Source organism: Rana temporaria, chromosome 2, assembly GCF_905171775.1.
Source record: "Rana temporaria chromosome 2, aRanTem1.1, whole genome shotgun sequence".
In the NCBI taxonomy this organism is placed as follows: domain Eukaryota; kingdom Metazoa; phylum Chordata; class Amphibia; order Anura; family Ranidae; genus Rana; species Rana temporaria.
The window spans coordinates 28,321,527-28,342,440 of record NC_053490.1 but is presented as its reverse complement, the minus strand read 5'-3'; positions in this window follow the sequence as shown (position 1 = coordinate 28,342,440).

Genomic DNA, 20,914 nt, shown 5'->3' with positions numbered 1-20,914 from the left:
CAGGAAGCATACCGGTGGCACGGGAGGTGGTCCGCGATGTATGATCCGGCTCAATCAGGAGGAGCAGCTTATTGCACAAACGTTTGTGCAGGAGCAGGTGGAGGGACTTGAAGGGTACGACTCCACTGTTGGGAACTTGGGGACTGGTAAGTTATTTTTCTTTCATATCTGCTGTGCATCATGGGAGGGGGTACAAGTGAACATATTTGTGGGTAGAAGTGAAGATGTAAGTATTATTTTTCTTTCATATCTGCTGTGCATCATGGGAGGGGGTACAAGTGAGCATATTTGTGGGTAGAAGTGAAGATGTAAGTATTATTTTTCTTTCATATCTGCTGTGCATCATGGGAGGGGGTACAAGTGAACATATGAGAAGTGTGTTGCACCAGCAAAATATGTCGTTTTGGTGTCATCCACAGGTGGTGATGAGGAAGAAGAAGCTGGGCCGTCTTCGGCTGCGGCTCGACCCAGCCCATCCAGACCAGAGCCAGGGGTCCAGTCAGGCCCCATGGACATTCTGGCTATGCAGGTCCAGGAGGAGATCATACCGGGGCCAAGTATGGAGGAGCAAGTGGTATTGGAGGAGGATTCCTTTTTCCTCATCCAGGAGGACTCTGGCTCCCTCCAGGAGGATACCACCATCCCTGTGCAACCCACCACCCCCCCGCCCAGCACGTCATCCCCCTCCAGGGCAAGCCCCTCCCTTGTGGACCCCTCCCCTTCTCCCTCTGTCCGTGGCCGAGCCTCTCCTCCCAGGAAGGCTCTGTCCAAAACGAGGCATATATCCTCCAGCCTCCGTGGCGGTCTGCTGGAGGAGCAGGCCCTGCAGACCCGCCATATAGGGGCCATGGTGGGAGAGGTGCATCGTCTGGCGGACAGCATGGCATCCACCTCCACCTCTATGCAGCATGCCCTCACCCTGCATGAGGACCGGGACAAACATGTGGCACAGAGCCTGGGGGAAATTAGTGGCAACTCTAAGGCCATAGTCACCTGCTTGGTGGCTCTGGAGACCACACCAGCTTTGTTAAGCAGGATGACAGCTGCGGTGGAGGCCAATACCGCTGCTGTGCAGGCCAACACCGCTGCAGTGCAGGAGGAGGCGAGAGTTACCCGCCGGCATCAGCGGGATACCACCACCCGCCAAATGCGGATGTTGGCCCAGACCAACACCATCCTTGCCCGCCTGGCCAACGCCATGGAGGGCATGCAGCCACCACCTGCAAGGAGTGTGGAAGTAGGGGTTGATGCTCCTCCCCCCACCCCTCCATCCCCACCCCATGCCTCCTCCGCACCACGGAGATTGAGGAGCCAGAGCCGGGGCACCCTTGGCCCAAAGAAAAAAACAAAAAAATAATTTTATGTCTACATTTTTTTGCTCAACACAATATGATTTTTTTATTATTTTTCTATATGCTCAGGGTATGAGATTATTTTTTTTTTATATGCTCAGGATATGAGTTTCTATTTTTTTTATATGCTCAGGATATGAGTTTTTATATTTATTTGTAGTCCCTACACACGGTGAGGAGTGTATACTACAGTGTGACTGGTGTGTGAATGGGGGGGGGTGGCACTTCTGCTGGAAAAGGGGTGTCACCCTCTGCCATGTGAAAGATGTATGAATGGACAGCAACATAATTGGAGCCTTGACGCGGCGTTGCTGCTCCCTAATACCATGGGGTATTGTTGGGTCTAATCCAATTGGGGGTGCATGTGTCGGGTGTGTGCTAGGGACTACAGTGGTGTACATACATGCATTATACTTGTGACAAGATCAGGGTGTGTTTAATGTGCAAAGAGACGTTCCACAAGACCATTCCGGATTGCTCTTCCCTCAGAAGATCCGGTAGTGTTTCTTGGGGGGGGGGGGTTGCGTGGTTCGGGGGTAAGGTCATTGCGTAGCTCAATGTGCATGCCCCTTCTTTGAGCTAAATTGTGGAGAATACTACATGCCCCTACGATTTGGCATACAAAGTTGGGTGAATACAATAGGGTCCCCCCTGATTTATCCAGACATCTGAATCGAGATTTAAGGATGCCAAATGTGCGCTCCACCACCACACGGGTACGTGCATGGGCTTCGTTATATCTTTCCTCTCCTGGTGTTTGAGGGTTACGAAATGGGGTCATCATGTGAGGTCCCAGGGCATAGGCAGAGTCACCTGGAAGGGAAAAGACAGGAGGATGTTAGTCGTGCATGTGCCCCTTGTGATGTGTGCATCATGGGGGGGGGGCAGTCATACCTGACACCCATGTCACTCACCAATCAGCCAGCTGTCTCCATACATGTTCTGGTCAAACTCGGTTGGGATGGGGCTGTGTCGGTAAATAAAACTGTCATGGCTTGACCCTGGGTGTTTGGCACGGACATGCCATATGAGGCCATGTGCATCCACAATCATTTGCACATTTATCGAATGCCAATGTTTCCTGTTGCAGTAGATATGCTCGAGGAGCCGGGGGGGGGGGGGCGTAGTGCCACATGGGTACAATCTATTGCACCCACAGTGCGTGGAAATCTGGCTAATAAATAAAAATCACTGATTGCCTTCTGCCGCACGTCAGCCGTGGTTGGTTTGATAAATTGTGTGCCCATTCGTCTGAGTATTGCAGGGATCACTTGGTGCACACACCTGCTCATGCTGGATTGGGACATCCCCGCCACCACTCCACCTGTGCGCTGAAATGAGCCAGTTGCCAAAAAATGAAGGGTTGCCACTACCTTCACCAGTGGCTGCACTGCCTGTCCCCGATGGGTCGGGCTGCTGATGTCATCCTGCAGGATTGTTACCAACTCAAGGATGACTTCAGGGCTAAAGCGAAACATGCGATACACCTCAGTATCAGTCATCTGAAAAAGGTTGTAGCGCCCTCTGTAAATCCTCTCCCGTGCCCTCCTACGAGTCGGCTCAGTCAATAGAATATCAAGAACCATAGCTGCCCCTGGCATGTTGGTGCACAGATGTGAGGTCCCGAAAATGTGGGTGCTCTGCTTGTTCAGATCGTCTGTCTAGGTGCTGCTGAAGTTGCGCGCTCCTTCAGATGACATTTGGCCATCTTTTGCTAACTTGCCCCTGCTTTTAACAGGAGCAAGTTTGCCCAGGGAAAAAAGCTTGCACGCTTCCAGCGCAAGATGCGCATCACACGCGCATGTTTCTGAATCATCGGCAGTACCTAATTTGCATATTCACTGAGGGAATTCCATGAAGGCGCAACTTACACCCCGCGCAAAATTGCACGAAAATTGCGCAGGAACAGCTAGGCTGCGTGCGCGGGAAAATGGCCGCATTTCAGGCTTAACTGGTTTACAGAATCAGCCGCAAATTTGCATAGGAGCAAATCAGTACTTGCGCGGCGCAAATCACACTTGTTCCCGCGCAAGTGCTTAGTGAATCTGGGCCAATCAATACTGAGGATCAAGGGGAAGGGTGGGGACTTATAACAAGCTGTCAATTGATTGTGTTTCCTGTGGGGAGGAGCCCTCATCTCTCAGGTGTGTCGTCCTGGAAGGTGATAGGAGAAATAACTTGTTATTATGACAATTTTGTGTAAAAAAAAGAATAATCATTTCTTAATTTTCCCAAGAATTGTTGGAAAGAATTACAACTTAAAAAAACTTGCCGTGCCTCTTACTAAATACCTTGGACTGTCTATTTTTCGAAAAGGGGTCATTTGGGGGATATTTGTACTTTCCTGAAATTTCAGGGCCTCAAGAAATGAGATGGGCTGTCAGTGCATCAGGTGTGATCAATTTTCAATGATTTGTGCCATAGCTTGAGGACTATATAACTTTCACACAAACCAAATAATACTAATTTGGGTTATTTTTACCAAAGATACGTAGCAGTATAAATTGTGGCCCAAATTTATGAACAAAAATTACTTATTTGCAAAATGTTATCACAGAAACAAAAGAAAAAGTGTTTTTTTTTCAAAATTTCCGCTCTAATTTCACTTATGTTGCAAAAAAAAACCCCAGTGGTGATTAAATACCACAAAAAGAAAGCACTATTTGTGTGAAAAAAATTATAAATATTTTGTTTGGGTAAAGTTTTGCATGACTGAGTAATTGGCATTCAAAGTGCGAGAGCGCTGAAAGCTAAAAATTGGTCTGGGCAGAAAGGGTGTATAAGTGCCCTGTATTGAAGTCATTAAGATAAAAAGTCTTCTGTGTGAAGCAGCCCCCCTAATACTTACCCGACGTCCCTCACTGTCCAGCGATGTCCATGAGTGTCCCAGCCGTCCGAGATTCTTCTTCATGATTGGCGGAGACACAGCAGTCAGCGGCGCCATAGGCTCCTGCTGCTGTCAATCAAAGTCAGCTAGCCAATCAGGTGAGAGAGGCGGTGGGGCCGGGTCAGAGCTCTGTGACTGAATGAATGTGGCTTGGCTCGGGTGACCCCACAGCAAGTTGCTTGCTGTGAGGGCACTCACCAGGGGGGAGGGGCCAGGAGAGCAGAAGAGGGACCCGAGAAGAGGAGGATCCGGGCTGCTCTGTGCAAATCCACTGCAACAGAGCCGGTAAGTATAACATGTTTGTTATTTTCATAGGGAAAAAAATTAGACTTTACAATCACTTTAAATTTATTATTTTCCTCAAAATTCGACAAACAATAACCCATAATGCCAACTTGAAAGAAGTTTGTTTGAAATCTTATCAAATTTATTTGAAACGCTAATGCATTTCGGGGGACATGCCCCCCTTCCTCGGTACTCTGGGCAAGTTCGGGCAAGTCCCCCGAAACTAGTCAGATTTCCAACTGCAGCTGTTATGGCATTGCCTAAGCTGGAGTTTTATTCTAACTAGCTTGTACCTTCTCATGTTTGTATGTTTTTGGCATTTTTTATTCACTAAAATATGGTGGTGGTAATTAGACATGCGCACTGCTCAAAAATCTGTTCATTTTCGTTTTATTCTGGGGTTTTTTCCAGGTCATTCGTTATGATTGAAATTTGTTATTTTGAATAAATTCGTAAATTTGAAAATTCATAAATCCATAAATTCGAAAAAAATCGGAAATTCGACAATTCATAAATCTGAAAATAAGAAAGAAAATCCCATAATTCGTAAATGTGAAAATTCATAAATCCGAAAATTCGGAAATTCGAAAGCCAAAAATTAAAAAAAATCAGAAATTCGAAAATTCGGAAATCCCAAAATAAGAAAGAAAATCCGATAATTCGAAAGAATGAAAATCCAAAAATAAGAATGAAAATCCAAAAATTGTAAAATCCAAAATAATAACTAACTCACTATCATGCGGAGTCCCTCAGGGATCTCCCTTATCGCCCGTATTGTTCAATATCTCTCTTCGCCCTCTCTTTGAAATCATCAAGAACCAGAAGTTACTTTACCACTCCTATGCAGACGACACACAACTGTATTTCCGCATCTGCAACAAAAAGGATCATTCTCTTGGACTAGAGAAATCCCTTACTCTAATAGATAACTGGATGACAAACAGTTATCTTAAACTCAACGGTTCGAAAACAGAACTTCTCCTGTTTCACGCTAACCGGAAAAATCACCCCGCGTCAACATGGACTCCCCCACCCATTCTGGGTAAAACTATCACCCCTAGCACCAAAGTCAAAAGTCTCGGAGTCATTTTCGATACCTACATGACAATGGATGTACAAATAGGGTCAGTAGTCAGCGGATCCCACCATCTGCTGCGCCTACTACGCAGACTCACGCCCTTTATCCCGAAAGAAGACATTGCAGTCGTGGTGGGAACAATCATCAATTCCAGACTCGACTACGCAAATGCCCTCTATCTCGGACTCCCCAAATACCAAATCACTCGTCTGCAAGTCGTTCAAAATACGGCCGCTCGACTAGTGACTGGGAAAAAACCATGGGAATCAATCTCACCTTCACTGAGATCCCTTCATTGGTTGCCAGTAAAAGACAGAATCACTTTCAAGGCACTCTGCCTAATACATAAGTGTATTCAAGGCAACGCCCCCCAATATCTATGCGAAAAAATAAAAGCCCATAACCCCAACCGCATTCTGCGATCCACCAATCAAAACCTACTCCAGATACCCAAAGCCAGATACAAGTCCAAAGGAGATCGAAGATTTGCAGTCCAGGGACCTCGCCTGTGGAATGCACTACCAACCACCATCCGACTGGAGTCGGACCACTTGGCCTTCAGGAGAAAGATTAAAACCCATCTCTTCTGAGGTCAAGGGGTTCCTTACCCATGAAATTACCCAGAGGCGATTCAGTTTGCATGTGTTGCGCTTTACAAGTCTCTCTCACTCTCACTCACTCACTAACAATAACCAACGATTAAATTATAGGTGTTGTAATTTCCTTTCAAAATTGGCTGTTAGTGAACGAAACGAATATGAATTTGTCCAAAGTTACTAATTATCCAAAATAAGAAATGCTGCATCTAAACGAATGGAATCTAACAAATTAATAATAGAAAATAATTATAATAATAAAAAGTTTTTATTATTATTACATATTTTTATTAATTTGTTACGTTCCATTCGTTTAGAGGCGGCATTCATTATTTCGAAAAATTCGTAACTTTGGATAAATTTGTATTCATTACGTTCACTAACAGCCAATTTTGAAAGGAAATTACAATACCTATAATTTAAAGTGGAACTTCAGTAATGTTTTAATCTTTCCATCTATTAAATCTTCTGCCCTTGTTTTAGCTTGAATAGATTTTTTTTTTTTTGCCAGTAAATACCTTATACAGCCCACTTCCTGTTTCTTGTCTGGCCATTAGCCTAGGCTTTTGACATCATGCACAGCTCTCTCTCTCTCTCTCGCGTTTGCCAGAAAGGGAAGGGGAAGAGCTGCAGAGCTTGAGGTGTGCCTCTGTGTGTGTCTGTGTAAATCCAGGAAGTGAACAGGCAGCAGCTTCAGCTGCCCACAGTTAAAATGACTGCAACCAGACTTAGTGGAGGGAGATTTCTGCAGCATATTTGGCAAGTACAGAATCGCAGTACAGTTCAACCTCGGATTACGAGCATAATCCGTTCCAGGAGAATGCTCGTAATCCAGAGTACTCGCATATCAAAGCAAGTTTTCCCATTGAAGTCAATGGAAATAAAAATAATTTGTTCCGCATTGACTTCAATGGGATGCAATACCGCATGCGGTCAGAGGTGGGGGGGGCACCGGAGAGCCTCAGAAACGTCTGTAAAGGCCAGAGGACACGTCGGCTGAAACTGAGCATTGGCGAACGGCGGCGAATGGCTGCAATCGTCCCTGTTCGGTTCTGCTCGGCTCCAGTGCCCCTGCACATCAGGCCAAATGCGGTACTGCAGGCCCTATTAGGTTGAATTATGCTCATCTTGCGAGACAACCCTCGCAAACTGAGTCAGAATTTTAAAAAAAAGTTGCTCGCAAATCAAAACGCTCTCAAACCAAGTTACTCTTAAACCGAGGTTCCACTGTATATATAAAATAATATGCAAAGTGGTTTGTCAGAATGGCAAAGATGTTTTTATTACAAATTATGTGAGCAGACTGCAGTTCCTCTTAAATAGTTAATAATAGTCATTATTAGTTAGTTATTACCGTAGTTATCGGTGTATACCGCGCACTTTTTTGCCCTGAAAATCAGGGCAAAATCGTGGGTGCGCCATATACGCCGATACCCGCTTTCCCGCGCCGAGTTTGAATACTGCGCCGGCATATACCGAGCGCAGTACACTCGTGTATAGTCGGGCAGGCTCTGGACGTACAGGACTTGAGCGCGAGAGTAGCCGAGCCTGCCTGACTATACACGAGTGTACTGCGCTCGGTATATGCCGGCGCAGTATTCAAACTCGGCGCGGGAAAGCGAGGATCGAGCGGGGAGGAAGCCGCAGAAGGACGCCGGACCCGACGAAGAGGACACCCGAAGCCGCAGACGGACGCCGGACCCGACGAGGCCGCCGATGGACGCCGTGCAAGACACCAAAACTGTAAGTATAAAAATCTTTTTTCCACAGGAATGCGGGTCCACTTTAGGGGTGCGCGTATACGCCGGAGCGCCCAATACCCCGATAAATACGGTATTTCATATTTTCTCATTTTCGGATTTTCGTTCCTATTTTCAGATTTCCCAATCTTCGAATATCCAAATTTTCTGATTTTCTCATTTCTAGAACGCACATAATCAATGGGTGCAGATGGGAATCTTTGCCTGCCGGGATCACTGGTGTTGGACCAGGTGTCCCCGAAATATCAGCAACCACATTTTCCTGGACTGCTTTACTCGTACAATGCCAGGATGAAAAAAAAATTGGAAGCCCTGAGAAGGTCTTTGTGTATATTTTCTATTTTAAATATTCCAGCCCTGGATGGACCATGAGTTCTCATTCCCAAACAATGATACCGATGTCACGTTGCACCTGTCAGCAGTTACCAAGTTCCAGAGATAAGATTTTTTATTGCCCTTATAAGGCAAGATGCCAGCCATGTCCTGATAAAGATATCATATCGGGGTGATGATCTGTAGCCAAAAGGTTAACCACTTCAGGTGTCACACCTGTAGACCCCATATCAACAAGAACATTTTTATATATGTAGCGCCTGTGTACTTTTCAGTACAGGTGCTATGTCAAATTTAGTTGGGGGATGAGAGAGTTATTTTCTCTCATCCGTGTTGATCTGTTAAATTGGGTTTCTGTGTCAGCCCTGGGCTGTCCTGTGGTGTCAGAGTGTGTTTCAAGGATACCTTCCCATCTTTGGATAGCAGGTGGCGCCAGAGGGGTCCAGGCGGAGCGCCTTTCTCCAGCAGCAAATGAGAGGAGTGTTTCCCTCGCGGGGCATGCTGGGGGAGGGTATTTCTGTGAGAGACGCCATTTTGTGGGGTTCTTCGCCCGTTCCTGGTTCCAGGTGCGGCACCCAACTTTAGGGTGTGCGCACATCATGGGCCCCAGCCATATGGCCTACCAGGCCGGGGGGCACGTGGAGTTCCTGACTCTGGTAGCTCATGGCCCGGAGCGACTGATGCTGCCAAGGGGCCCCAGTGACTTACTGGGTCCCCCACCTCTTATTAAGAAGATCCCAAGCGAGTTGTGCTGTTCGGTGGGGTGTCGGTCTGAGGTGAACCCGGAGGCAGGTGATCCAATAGGGCTTAGACGATCCATCTGGGATCTGGGTGACCGGACACTGACAGGTTGTATGCTGCAAACTGTCAGTCGGTGACCCCAAGCTAACAAGTCTACCTGAGGAAGATTCAGGCGAAATTGTGTTTACTGGGAGGATTCGCTCTACTATCCATGTTCGTGAGTATTGGGCCTGTGGCAGATCTAAATCGAAATCTTACTAGAGCCAAGTCGGTGGCAGAGACTTGTTCCTTCCCAGAAGTTCTAAGTGGCCCCCTGGCTGCCAGGCCTGTGAGAGGGATCTGTCCAGGGGCACTACACCCACTCCGGCTGGAGTGGCGATGAAGCAAGAGCTATTATCCTGAAGCAGGACTGCTTCGCTTATCTAGAGGCCTGAATCTGCAAGTTTCTCTCCTTTCACCAACCTATTCTATCTACCTCGAGTTGACTGTTGGTCATGTTGGACCACTAAAAAAAGCACAGAAAACGTCACCCTGTTGTCTGGACATTCCGTCATTTGCTCTCATCACCATCCTATCCATCATCATCACCCCTAGACACATCACAGAGGAAACATAATCATGCCGTCCCAAATCTAACCAGCGGCTCCTCCGGGGGTAGCGCTACATATATCTGCCACGGGCCTATTTATTTGGAAATAACCTTATCACTACTTAACCATTTCAGCTCCGGAAGATTTTACCCCACTTCACGACCAGGCCATTTTTTGCGATTCATCACTGCGCTACTTTAACTGGTAATTGCACAGTCATGCTGTACCCAAACAAAAGTGGGAGAAAAAATGAAAATTGGAGCATACAGGTACAAGTAAATACCGTATTTATTGGCGTATACCGCGCACTTTTTTGCCCTAAAAATCAGGGCAAAATCGTGGGTGCGCAATATACGCCGATACCCGCTTTCTCGCGCCGAGTTTGAATACTGCGCCGGCATATACCGAGCGCAGTACACTCGTGTATAGTCGGGCAGGCCTGGACGTACAGGACGTGAGCGCGAGAGTAGCCGAGCCTGCCCGGCTATACACGAGTGTACTGTGCTCGGTATATGCCGGCGCAGTATTCAAACTCGGCGCGGGAAAGCGGGAATCGAGTGGGGAGGACGCCTGCAGAAGGACGCCGGACCCGACGAAGAGGACACCCGAAGCCGCAGACGGACGCCGGACCCGACGAGGCCGCCGATGGACGCCGCGCAAGACACCAAAACTGTAAGTACAAAAATCTTTTTTCACAGGAATGCGGGTCCACTTTAGGGGTGCGCGCTATACGCCGGAGCGCGCAATACCCCGATAAATACGGTAGATAACTAGATTGGTAAAATTAATATTTAATTATTCATAAGTATGGTAATAATATATCGAAATCCAATTCGATTCATACATGATAATACAAAGTCGTATAAAGTTCATAATGTAAAACAAATATTATGCGCAGTTGGCCAATATAATCTGGGGTCTCTCTAATCCCCAACATTCAAGCCTCGTACATACGGGCCAGAATCTCGTCAGAAAAAAAAACGTTTTTTCCTGACGAGATTCTTGGCAAGAATCTCTTGCCGCCCGAGTGTACACACACTCCTTTCAAAAGAACCGCGGTTCTTTTGAAAGGCAAGAACGCGGTGACGTCATCTCGTACGGCGAGCATGCGCTCGTCACATTCGATGCCGTCGCCGCCATCTTGCTTCACCCTACCAATGCCGTGGAAGCTACTGCGCATGCGTCAAAGTCATTTCGAGCATGCGCGGGTTTCCATGGCGACAGGTAAGTATACAGACCCTCAGGTTTCTCGTCTGGAAACAGGCCGACAAGAATCTCGACGAGAAAATAGAGAGCAGGATCTCTATTTTTCTCGTCCAGATTCTGGGAAGATTTCCAAACGAGAAACCTGAAAGCCTCGTACACACACTCGGTTTACTTGGCAAGAAAGCTCTGCCAGCAGTTTTCTTGCCGGTTCTTGCCGAGAAAACCGAGCGTGTGTACGAGGCTTTCGAGTAAACCAGGTTATACAGTAGAATGATACATAGTCCAATGAATTCATATACAGTAAAACCTTGGATTGGGAGCATAATTCATTCCGGAAGCACGCTTGTAATCCAAAGCACTTGTATATCAAAGCAAATTTCCCCATAAGAAATAACGGAAACTCAAATGATTCGTTCCACAACCATTTATTCATAAGTCCTTCAGTTTATCATCCATATAAAAAGATTATAGGAATGTGATTGGTTGTGTGACCATAACATGTCCATCCACAAATGAAAGCCTTCACAAGGGGATTAGAAACCATCCAAACAGATTGCCGAATATGGTGAGCAGTAGGAAAGTCCCTTCGGCAATCTGTTTGGATGGTTTCAAGTCATGTAATCTTTGTCATTTTTGGACTTTCAATAAATTTTAAGTGCAGCAATCCCTGTTTGGAACTCTATATATTCTGGGCCAGATCCACGTACCTCGGCGTAAATATAAGCGGGCGTAGCGTATAGACTACGCCGCTGTAACTTAGTGCAGAGGTTCCTTATCCACAAATAATTTGCGCCGTAAGTTACGGCGGCGCAGTGTAAATGTGTCCGCGTAAGGGCGCGGAATTCAAATGACAAAGATGTGGGCGTGATTTATGTTAATTCAACTTGACCCCACGTAAATGACGTTATTTTTGAACGGCGCATGCGCCGTCCGTGGGGGCATCCCAGTGCGTATTTCTCGAAATCACGTCGCAAACAGTCAATGCTTTCGACGTGAACGTAATTTACGCAAAGCCCTAATTGCGAACGTTTTACGCAAACGACGGAAAATTTGACGCTGGCCCGACGTCCATACTTAACATTGTGTACGCCTCATAGAGCAGGGGTAACGTTATGCCGAAAAAAGCCTTACGTAAACAACGTAAAAAATGCGCCGGCCGGACGTACGTTCTGAGAATCGGCGTATCTAGCTAATTTGCATACTCTACGCGGAAATCAACGGAAGCGCCACCTAGCGACCAGCGTAAATATGCACCTAAGATCCGACGGCGTACTAAGACGTACGTCAGTCGGATCTAGCCCCCATTCAGGCGTATCTTGTTTTGTGGATACAAAACAAAGATACGCCGGAGCATCCTAGAAGTTACGCGGCGTATCAATAGATACGCCGACGTAACTTCTTTGTGGATCTGGCCCACTGTATGTATGTATATATATATATATATATATATATATATATATATATATATATATACAGTGAGGAAAATAAGTATTTGAACACCCTGCTATTTTGCAAGTTCTCCCACTTGGAAATCATGGAGGGGTCTGAAATTGTTATCGTAGGTGCATGTCCACTGTGAGAGACATAATCAAAAAAAAAATCCAGAAATCACAATGTATGATTTTTTTAACTATTTATTTGTATGATACAGCTGCAAATAAGTATTTGAACACCTGAGAAAATCAATGTTAATATTTGGTACAGTAGCCTTTGTTTGCAATTACAGAGGTCAAACGTTTCTTGTAGTTTTTCACCAGGTTTGCACACACTGGAGGAGGGATTTTGGCCCACTCCTCCACACAGATCTTCTCTAGATCAGTCAGGTTTCTGGGCTGTCGCTGAGAAACACGGAGTTTGAGCTCCCTCCAAAGATTCTCTATTGGGTTTAGGTCTGGAGACTGGCTAGGCCACGCCAGAACCTTGATATGCTTCTTACAGAGCCACTCCTTGGTTATCCTGGCTGTGTGCTTCGGGTCATTGTCATGTTGGAAGACCCAGCCTCGACCCATCTCCAAAGCTCTAACTGAGGGAAGGAGGTTGTTGCCCAAAATCTTGCAATACATGGCCCCGGTCATCCTCTCCTTAATACAGTGCAGTCGCCCTGTCCCATGTGCAGAAAAACACCCCCAAAGCATGATGCTACCACCCCCATGCTTCACAGTAGGGATGGTGTTCTTGGGATGGTACTCATCATTCTTCTTCCTCCGAACACGGTTAGTGGAATTATGACCAAAAAGTTCTATTTTGGTCTCATCTGACCACATGACTTTCTCCCATGACTCCTCTGGATCATCCAAATGGTCATTGGCAAACTTAAGACGGGCCTTGACATGTGCTGGTTTAAGCAGGGGAACCTTCCGTGCCATGCATGATTTCAAACCATGACGTCTTAGTGTATTACCAACAGTAACCTTGGAAACTGTGGTCCCAGCTCTTTTCAGGTCATTGACCAGCTCCTCCCGTGTAGTCCTGGGCTGATTTCTCACCTTTCTTAGGATCATTGAGACCCCACGAGGTGAGATTTTGCATGGAGCCCCAGTCCGAGGGAGATTGACAGTCATGTTTAGCTTCTTCCATTTTCTAATGATTGCTCCAACAGTGGACCTTTTTTCACCAAGCTGCTTGGCAATTTCCCCGTAGCCCTTTCCAGCCTTGTGGAGGTGTACAATTGTGTCTCTAGTGTCTTTGGACAGCTCTTTGGTCTTGGCCATGTTAGTAGTTGGATTCTTACTGATTGTATGGGGTGGACAGGTGTCTTTTTGCAGCTAATGACCTCAAACAGGTGCATCTAATTTAGGATAATAAATGGAGTGGAGGTGGACATTTTAAAGGCAGACTAACAGGTCTTTGAGGGTCAGAATTCTAGCTGATAGACAGGTGTTCAAATACTTATTTGCAGCTGTATCATACAAATAAATAGTTAAAAAATCATAAATTGTGATTTCTGGATTTTTTTTTTTGATTATGTCTCTCACAGTGGACATGCACCTACGATGACAATTTCAGACCCCTCCATGATTTCCAAGTGGGAGGGAGGGATAGATAGATAGATAGATAGATAGATATATAGATAGATAGATAGATAGATAGATAGATAGATAGATAGATAGATAGATAGAGATACTGTATAGCTTGTCCTCAGAACACATAGGGTGTCACATGTGTCACATTTTTCTATTCGGTGACCTCTGGACATGGGAGAGTCGTCTCGTATTTGTGTTAATCATTGACATCCCATCTCAGTAAACAAAGCCATCTAATGAGTCTCCTGGGGAAGAACAATTATCTTATTGGTTTACTGCCTATGTAAAGCAAATGTGCAGGTGACACAGTGTCACAATCTAGATGATTTCTCCCAATACTACATATAGGTTGGACTAAAATAAACTTTAAGAGCACTTTCACACTGAGGCGTTGGGGGAGTCGGCAGTAAAGCGCTGCTATTTTTAGCAGCGCTTTGCCGTCATTTTTGCGGCGCTTTTCACCCGCTAGCGGGGGTTAAAAGCCCAACAAAGGGTTAAAAGGGGTAAAAGCGCCCGCTTCATCGGGCAGGGGCGCTGTAGGAGTGGTGTATACACCGCTCCTAAAGCACCTCAAAGATGCTGCTTGCAGCACTTTTTTAGGGCACTTTCACACTGAGCAGCGCCGCTATTTTTAGCGGCACTTACCGTTGTTTTTGTGGCTCTTTTCCCCGCTAGCGGGGCACTTTTAACCCCTGCTAACGGACGAAAAAGGGTTAAAAGTGCCACTGATTTCAATGGGCAGGGGCACTGTAGGAATGGTATATACAACTCTCCTACAGCGCCTCATGCCGCGTACACACCATCACTTTATGTGATAAAAAAAAAAGACATTTTTTTGTGAAGTAAAAAAACAACGTTTTTGAAACTTCAATTTTCAAAAACGACGTTGCCTACACACCATCGTTTTTTCAAAATGCTGTAGCAAAGCGCGGTTACGTTCAGCACTCTTTTCCATTGAAGCTCGCTTCATAACTTGCTTCTGAGCATGCGCGGGTTTAAAAACGTTGTTTTAGCCTACACACAGTGATTTTATGTGACACAAAAAACGACGTTTTGAAGACATAAAACAACGTTTTCCCCCACACACGGTCATTTTAATTGACGTTTTTCAAAACGTCAGGTTTTTTCATCACATAAAGTGATGGTGTGTACGCGGCATTATAGATACTGGGCCATATTCTGAGTAAAGTTACGATGGAGTAACTCAGGATACTCCATCGTAACTCCCTTTTTTGACCCGTGTATCTATGCTCCTGATTCTCAGAATCAGTTTTGCATAGATACACTTAAGATCCGCCATCTGTAAGTCACTTACACTGGCGGATCTTAAATGCAATGACGCCGGCCGCCGCTAGATGGCATTTAAGTGAAGGAGTCATTTGCGTATGCAAATGATCCTTCTACGCCGATTCACGAACGAGTTCGCGTCGCGTAACCGTCGCTAACGTCGTTTGCGTAAGCGGAAACTTACCCCTGCTATATGAGGGGTAAGTTTCCGCAAGTCTCGCGTAGGCCATGTTACGGATGGCGTCGGGTCCCCGTCGTGTTTTTTCGTCGGATACGTCGTTTACGTAAGTCGTTCTTGAATACGACTTTACGTCAATGACGCACACGTCGGCGTCATTGACGTTTTCCGCCGAGAACTGGAGCATGCGCACTGGGCTTTTTGCAGCCCGGCGCATGCCCAGTTCTTTTGTATCGGGGGCGCGCTTCATTTGAATAGAAGCCGCCCCCTTGGAGATCCGCCAGGCTACGCCGGGACACTTACACTCCGCTGTCCCAACTTATGGAGCAAGTGGTTGGGGAATACAACACCTGCTCCAGTAAGTTGGGACAGCGGAGTGTAAGTGCCCTAAGCGAAGCTAGCGGAGATTTACTCAGAATATGGCCCACTGCTTGCAGGACTTTTTGGAGCGTCGATCAAGGCAAATCGCCCCAGTGTGCTTTGCAGGCGTAATTTTTATCGATACAGCGCCTGTAAAGTGGTTTAGTGTGAAAGTGGCCTAATGTAGCTTCTTATCTGGCCTTGTTCTGAAGAAATCGATGCAACCCAAACATCATTTTCCTCAAACTAATTAGGAGGATCTCCATTCATTATAAGTACTTGACAAGTCTCCATATTGCAAAAATAAATTGAGCAGCCCTGGCACTCCATGAGCCCCTGAGTATCTAACCAAAAATGGTGGGCCAAATCCTCAAAAGGGATACGCAGGCGGATCTGCTGTTCCGCCTGCGTATCCCTGTGCCTATCTTTGGAAATGATCCTCAGAAGCAGTTTTCCAAAGATAGGCAGAAGATCCGACATCTGTAAGAGACTTACACTGTCGGATCTTAGGATGCAGTACCGCATCCGCCGCTGGGGGCATTTCGCGTCGAAATGTCGCTTCGCATATGCAAATGAGGACTTACGGAGATCCACAAAGCTTTTCAGCTTTGTTTTTTCTCCGTAAGTTTACGTTTGCATACGTAAAATTAGGGCTGCTTTTACAAGGTATAAACTGTTTACACCTTGTAAAAACAGACCTTTTTTTCGATCGCCGCAATTTTTTTTTAAATTAGATTTTTTTTTTTCGCCGTATCTTTTTTTTAACCCGTCGCAACTTTATTGTCCCGTCGAAATCCACAAAGCCCGGCGTAACGTAATTTCGCGCGATGCACAATGGTAAAATAACGTCACGAGCATGCGCAGTACGGCCGGCGCGGGAACACGCCTCATTTAAATTGTCATCGCCCCCTGGAAATTTCTAGGTAAGTGCTTTGTGGATCGGGCACTTAGGTAGAAATTTCCCGCCAGTGTAACTTAAATGGGAAAAATTAAGTTAGGCTACGATTTTGAGGATTTGGCCCAAAACTCCTATTGCAGGGAATGCCTGTCTTTCTAATTCAAGTTCTGTGAAAATATTTTGGAAAAACAGTGAGGCAATTACACATGCAGAAAAGAAGATTTCTAGGGAAATTCTGCCCTGCACATAACTCTCTTGATTTGCAATATTGTAAAAAAGGCACCATTTAATTATTTTTGGCAGTTTAGGGAAATAATAGCAACCACAAACCGACACAAAATGATATCCTATATATATTTCTTAACTCAAAAAAATATCTATTGCTCTCAGCGTCCTCCAAATATTTGAAAGGAAACCCGTGCCAAGGCAATTATATGAAATTGCTGAGGTATCCTTCTTCTATAAATGTGTATGCCATATAATTGTCTGCTTATGTTTAAATAAATTATATATATATATATATATATATATATATATATATATAATTTATGTTTTTTTCAAGTATATATTCTTAACTTAAAAAGTACCTATTGGTCTCAGTCTCCTCAATTATATAAATATTTTGTTTATTTCAATATTCTTAAAATTGTTATATTTTTGTATTGTTTTATGTCTTCTTCCTGTTTTTTTTATATCATTGTGAATGCCACTTTAAATATATATATATATATATATATATATATATATATATTTTTTTTTTTCTTTATTATTTATATTTAAATGTAACTATTATTATTATTTTTTGTTTCCAAGTATATATTCTTAAAGCGGGGGTTCACCCAAAAATAAATTTTTAACATTACATTCAGCCGAGTTGTCCTAATGACAATCGGCTGTTTTTTTTTTTCCCCGTACATATCGTATTTTCACCGCCGCTTCCGGGTATGTCCTCTGCGGGACTGGGCGTTCCTAATTGATTGACAGGCTTCTGCATACAGCACGTCACGTGTTGCCGAAAGAAGCCGAACGTCGGTGCGGCTCTATACGGCGCCTGCGCACCGACGTTCGACTTCTTTCGGCAACTCATGACACGCAGTATGCGAGGGTCGGAAGCCTATCAATCAATTAGGAACGCCCAGTCCCGCAGAAGACATACCCGGAAACGGCGGTGAAAATACGGTATGTACGGAATAAAAAAAACAAAAAACAAAAAACAGCCGAGGACAACTCGGCTGAATGTAATGTTAAAATTTTTTTTTTTTGGGTGAACCTCCACTTTAACTCAAAAAATATCTATTGCTCTCAGCCTCCTCCAAATATTTGAAAGGAAACCCTTGCCAAGGCAATTATATGAGATTGCTGAGATATCCTTCTATAAATGCGTATGTCAAATAATTGTCTGCTTTATGTTTAAAGGTTGAAAACAATAAATAGAAAAATGTAAGTGGCCATTCACAATGATAAAAAAAACAGGAAGAAAACACAAAACAATACAAATATATATATATATACATACATACATACACATACATATTAAAATAAACAAAATATTTATATATTTGAGGAGGCTGAGAGCAATAGGAACTTTTTAAGTTAAGAATATATACTTGAAGAAGTATATAAGTGCATATGGCAAAAAATTGCCTGCTTATATTCAAATAAAAGAATTGAAAGTGCCCAATCACAATGATAAAAAAAAAAGAAATTGGAGCAAACACCAAAAAAATATAAAAAATGTAAAAATATAAAAATAAACCAAATATTAATACAACTGGAGGAGGTTGAGAGCAATAAAAAGGAAAATTTATATGAAATACTTACCGTAATTTTCCTTTCCTGATGGACTCCATGGCAGCCTATGTGTGGGTTAATCCCGCCTCTCATACCTCATAGGACCCTACTCCCATAAAGCTTTGCTTCTCCCAATAGACTGTGTTCCGTAATTTAGCCTACTCCAGCAAAGGGGAGGGAACTCCTGCTGCCATGGAGTCCATCAGGAAAGGAAAATTACGGTAAGTATTTCATATAAATTTTCCTTTTTCCTGACAGACTCCATGGCAGCCTACGTGTGGGAAATAACTAGCCATACACACCCGGGTGGGCAAATTGCTGGTTAAAGAAAAAGTTTTAATTGACATTGTCAACAGATAGAACATGTAAACCAAAATTAACCGACGATAAGGAAGCTGGTTCTACGCAGTAGTGCGTCATAAATGTATTCAGTGATGACCAAGAGGCCACTCTGCAGATTACTTCCAGAGAAACGTGTCGGGCAGCCGCCCACGACGTAGCCATGCCCCGAGTAGAATGGGCGGTTACCGCTTCCGGTGGAGCCAAACCCTTCGCTTTATAAGCCCCTTGGATTGCCTGTACAATCCACGCTGCAATAGTTCTAGGGGAAGCACGCATTCCCTTGTTCTTTCCGTGAAAGGAGACAAATAGATGATCGGATTGCCGAAAAGATGCTGTAGCTTCCAGATACTGTTTTAACACATTCCCAACATCCAAAGGATGAATTTCAGAGTCCTCAGAAGAACGAAAGATGGGAAGGACGATCTCTTGGTTCTCATGAAAGACTGATGTAACTTTAGGTTTGTGACCTAGCATGGGGTTCAAGACCACACGATCCGGGAAAAACGTAAGGAAAGGTTCCTTACACCATAATGAGCCAATTTCTGAAACCCTTTTAGCTGAAGTCATGGCCACGAGAAAGACCACCTTGAGAGAAAGATCTTTGATTGGTTTTTGGTCTGAGTTTTGTATATTTGAGAAAAAATCCAGAACTAGTGGAAGATCCCATTTGGAGAATCTTGGCTTTCTTAGAGGTCTCAGTCGGATAGCTCCTCTGAAAAACTGTCTGACAAGAGTGTGAGTGGCCCAGGATATCCCGGTGAATGCGGAGATAGCCGAGACTTGGACTCTTAGTGAGCTCACAGATAGAGGTAGCTCAAGACCCGTCTGAAGAAAACCCAGAATGTCCTGAATTCTGGGATTACTAGGAGAACCGTCCATAGAAGTGGTATAGTCAGAGAATTTTGACCATATCCTTTGGTAGATTCTGTTAGTACTTGGTCTTCTAGCGTTCAATAGGGTGGAGATGGCTCCGCTTGGACAACCTAACGCTTCCAACCTTCCCCTTTCAAGAACCAGGCCATCAGATGTAGATGGGTTGGACATGGATGAGGAGTCGATCCTTGTAGCAGGAGATCTGATCTGGATGGAAGAGGAACTGGATCCCGGAAGCTCAACTGAAAAAGCAATGGGAACCACGGCCTGTTGGGCCAGTATGGGACTATTGCCACTATTTCGACTTCCTCCCACCTGAGTCTCGATAGAAACTTGAGGATGACTGGAATTGGAGGGAAGGCATAGGCTCTGCGAAACCTCCACTGATCCGTTAGAGCATTCACCCCGAAGGCCTGGGGACAGCGACATCTGGTGTAATACTTCTCCAGCTTGAAATTGCATGGGGATGCAAACAGATCCACTTCTGGTGAAAAATCCAGTGACAGGATCCAACTGAAAATCTCGCTGTGGAGAGACCACTCGTTGTTGTCGAGGGATGTCCTCGACAGGAAATCCGCCTGCAGATTCTGAGATCCGGGGAGATATACAGCTGTCAAATCCTTCAAGTGTGTCTGCGCCCAAGACATAATTGGATTCACCTCCTTCAGTAGAGATAGACTGCGAGTACCACCCTGTCTCTTGATGTACGAGACTGCTGACGTATTGTCCATCCTTAGGAGGACTGAAGATCCCTTTATCAGGTGAAGAAAAGCTTGTAGGGAACAGAAGGCTGCGCGAAGTTCCAGCACATTGGACACGATTTTCTGGGACGGAAAGTCCCACTTCCCTTGGGCTACTTCCTTCAGGCAGAGAGCCCCCCAACCTGTGTTGCTGGCATCTGACGTGATCGTGATCCAAGAAACAGGGGCTAGAGAATGGCAATTGAGGAGATTTTTTCTTAGTAGCCACCAAGAAAGACTTTCCCGCATGTGTGACGTTATCCGAATCAATTGGTCTTGTGATCTCGGGTCCCACTGTTGAAGAAACCCCTTCTGGAAGGGCCGCATCTTCCACTGTGCCCATCTCACCATCGGAGTTGTGGAGACCATGGTGCCTATAATGTTGAGGCATTGTGAGGCTTTCAGAAAAGGAGACTCTAGAGCGCAACGGATCCTGTCGCGAACAACTGGGATTTTCTCCAGGGGCAAAGAGATGGTACTTAGAGATGTATTGAATTGGGCCCCGAGAAATATCAGTGATTGTGTCGGTACTAGGTGACTCTTCTCCTTGTTCAGTAGCCAACCAAACTCGGTCAGAATCGATATGACCAGATC